This window comes from Mandrillus leucophaeus, unplaced genomic scaffold, assembly GCF_000951045.1.
Source record: "Mandrillus leucophaeus isolate KB7577 unplaced genomic scaffold, Mleu.le_1.0 Scaffold6, whole genome shotgun sequence".
NCBI classification, from domain to species: Eukaryota; Metazoa; Chordata; class Mammalia; order Primates; family Cercopithecidae; genus Mandrillus; species Mandrillus leucophaeus.
This window is the reverse complement of record NW_012106474.1, coordinates 2225885-2229523: the sequence shown is the minus strand read 5'-3', so window position 1 is coordinate 2229523 and position 3639 is coordinate 2225885. Positions and strand designations below refer to the sequence as shown.

Genomic DNA, 3639 nt, shown 5'->3' with positions numbered 1-3639 from the left:
AAAACTTACTTAACCTCTCTGTCTCAGTTTCCTCATCTGTAGAAACATAGCCTCATATAAAACGCCCACCTCATCGGGTTGTTATGAGAGATGAATTCAGCAAACGAATCTTCACCAGGGGCTGACTTAGCCAAGCCAGCCACAGGCATGGGTTACAGGAGCAGAATGTGCCTCTGGGTCTGGGGCACTTTCTACTCTAAATGCCCGAGGCAGCCGCAGTAATAATGGTGGTGCTGACAGGACCTTTCTATGGAGCTCTTAAGAGGGTTTAATGACAGGAGTGAACACTTGACCGTGAGCTTAGAACAATGCCTGCACACAGTAAGCACCACGGAGAGGTGTGAGAATACGCAGCTCAGGTACAGCCTTGGCAGGCTCTTCCCACCTCTCCACCTCATCAGCCCGCACTGCCGGACACATCGAAGTCCCCTAAGGACAGCTCTGTGGGGCCGGCCCTGCAGAGGCCAGCCAAGAACAGGATGGCAAACGCGAAAGTTCTGGATGCCCAGCTTCATAAGGACAGGTTGGAAAAAGTCAAGCAAACTCCTTTGACAAAACCACATCCTACTGTGTCTGGCTTGAGGCGGATTGTTACAGGAGCAGGAGTCCAACGAAGCATCCGCCGCTGAGGATTGTCAAAGGACAGTGAGGCTCAAGCCGCAGGAAGGGTGAGCAGCCGGGCTGCCTGGCCTCAGCCCATCCAGGGACACCGGGCAGGGGTGGACCACGGACGAGCCAGTGCCGCTCACCCCTGCCCCAGCCTCTGCACGCCACGCACCCACGTTTATGCTTGTGTCTTTCCAAAAGAAAGAGTCAGTGCCTCTCTGCAGCGAACACAGTTTGAATTTGCAAAGGTCTTTGAAAACTCTTTTCAGCTGAACAATCAAAGTAAAAGATAACTTTGCAGAGAGCTCATTGTTTGCCGGCCATCCCCCACCAAGAGCAGTCTGATGAAACAGCAGACTCCTGGGTGCTCAGCCCCCAGCCCCGGGCGGCCAATCCCACCTTCCTTAAGTGGTAGCCAGGCAACCCGCCAGCTGGCTTTTCATATGCAAACTGCCGCAAAACTGAAAAGTCGCTGTGTGTCCCGGCAGTCACAGGACTTTGCATAGACTTACCACAAATATTCTCTAGTTAGGTTCAAAACACTTTTCAGCTACGAATAATGGAAACAATCAGTCTCTCTGTCATCTACTAATAATGATGTTAACAATCAGTCTCTCTCTAATCCACTAATAGTGTTAATCAGAGATCAGAGTCTCTCTCTAATCTACTAATAATGTTAACAGAGTCTCTCTCTAATCTACTAATAATGTTAACAATCAGAGTCTCTCTCTAATCTATAATAAAGTTAACAATCAGAGTCTCTCTCTAATCTACTAATAATGTTAATCACAATCAGAGTCTCTCTCTAATCTACTAATAAAGTTAACAATCAGAGTCTCTCTCTAATCTACTAATAATGTTAATCAGAGATCAGAGTCTCTCTCTAATCCACTAATAAAGTTAACAATCAGAGTCTCTCTCTAATCCACTAATAAAGTTAACAATCAGAGTCTCTCTCTAATCTACTAATAAAGTTAACAATCAGAGTCTCTCTCTAATCCACTAATAAAGTTAACAATCAGAGTCTCTCTCTAATCTCGGTTACTTTTCAGATACTCCGGGAGTGGTTTCTAATTCCCTCCTCAATAACAAACTCTCATGTGGCATCTTCTTATTCTGAAGTTGAAAACAAAAAGCCTTTACCGGGTTCCCAGGCAGGTACATGCATTACACTAGCAGCAACCACAACCCTCAGAGAGGAAGGGGTGCCGGGCCAGCCGGCGAAAGGCGCCGCGGAGGAAAAGCTGAGCGGCGGCCACGTGCCTTGCTCTTCCAGCGGGCAGTAAAAACTCCACGCGAAGAAAGGCTTGCCGTTCAGTGTTCATAGACGCACCACCCACCTTAAGAATCTCGATAGCTCTTTCTTCTTCTCCCCTTCTTACAGTTCAAGAGCTCTAATTTCTTAAAATTGGAGCACGATGAAATAACTGAGTTTAAGAAATAATCGTACCTGGTTTGCTAAAAAGATGCAGGGATGACTGATTTCAGTGTTCCGGACTGGGTCCGAAAGGCTCAGGCTCTGCCGGAGCGAGAGACCGGCCCCGCCGTGCAGGACGCTCCGGTGGACGTGGCCGAGCGGCTCCCGGGCAGTGCGGCTTTATATGCCGCTTCTCCTGTGCGGTGCTGTCAATCAGACACACGAGGAAGCACGTTTAATTCATTCCTTCGAAGGAATGACATCATCCCCCTTCTGATCTCACCATTTGCTCCGAGTACCTGCTGCAGGGGTCCAAGTCCAGCCCCTCTGTACTGGAGGCCGCCTCCTCCTCCTGCACCCCGGCCCCTGCCAGACAGGCCTGGGAGGAGCCAGACAGAGAGAGGGAAGGCAGGGACTCACTTTTCCTGTCTTCTCTCAGGAAATAAGATGCTATAAATAACACTAGCAAGATTGGCTAGAACTCCTCATTTTGCTTAAGAGAAAAAAATGCAAGTTCTATGCCTTAAATATGTTTCGAATTATTCAATGTGATATTGGTCTTTCTAAACCAAATGACTGACTCTTAATAACACATAAAATACATCGGTGAGTATCAATAATTAGTCTATATATTAATAAAGTTATTATGGTCAATAACCAAGTTTATTATGTGACAAAAGTGAAATGTAATGTCAAAGGAAGTTGCCAACATTTATCTCAGGCAGTTAGAGGACTGAAAAACTGTACTGCAGCTTTGGGAAAATTCATTTTAACCCAAATTCTGCTTCATCTGCTCAGTGAGGATCCCCTACAAGGACGTCTCCCAGTGACATGCAATACCCGACCAAGTCCCCTCGGTGCACACTTTCACATGGTCCCATCGCAGCAACAGCCTGATGTGCAGCCGCACAGAGCAAGGACTCAGAGAACCAGAAGCAGTGGCAGCAGCGAACCCCCGCCCCTCCCACACCTGCCAATCAGGGTGCACTCTGCATGGGGGTGGGAGGGGCCGCTTCTCAGAGGTCAGGGTGAGCCATGCATGGGGAGGGGCTGCTCCTCCCAGGTCAGGGTGGATGGTGGAAAGGGGAGCTGCTGTTCCAAGGCGGAGGTTGATGGTACATGGGGGAGGGTCTGCTTCTCCCAAGTCAGGGTACATGGTGGAAAGGGAGCTGCTGCTTCTCCTAGGTTGGGGTAGATGGTAAGTGGGGGAGGGTCTGCTTCTCCCAATTTGGGCTGGACAGTGGATGGGGGAGGTGCCACTTCTCCCAGGACAGTGTGAAAGGTGGATGGTAGAGGGGCTGTTTCTTCCGGGACAGTGTGAAAGGTGGATGGTGGAGGGGCTCTTTCTCCCAGGTCAGGGTTAATGGCAGACAGGTGAGCTGCTGCTTCTCCCAGGTTAGGGTGGACCTTGGATGGGGGAGGTTCTACTTGTTCCAGGTGGGGTGAATGGTGACTGGGGAGGTGCTGCTTTGCCCAGAGCCACCTGCACCTGCTTCCTGTCGGCACCTGCCTGTTGGGTTCCTTCACGTGTGTGTGGAGTTGTCAGCCTGGCCATGGACCTGTCAAGTCTTAGAGAACATTAAAGAGAATTTCTATGGACACAGCTTTCACTGTCT

The 3639-nt window shown here is 49.4% G+C and overlaps 1 protein-coding gene across 1 annotated transcript in view; it reads right to left on the bottom strand.

Moving 5' to 3' along the window:
• Positions 1-2447, bottom strand: part of THBS2 (thrombospondin 2) — a 40600-nt gene extending 38153 nt beyond the window's left edge. Inside the window, exons 1-2 of the mRNA XM_011999660.1 lie at positions 2323-2447; positions 2057-2229 (exon numbers count right to left, since the gene is read on the bottom strand). The gene's annotated coding sequence lies outside the window, so the exon portion shown is untranslated. The remainder of the gene's footprint in view (positions 1-2056; positions 2230-2322) is intronic.
• Between the last annotated feature and the right edge of the window lie 1192 nt (positions 2448-3639).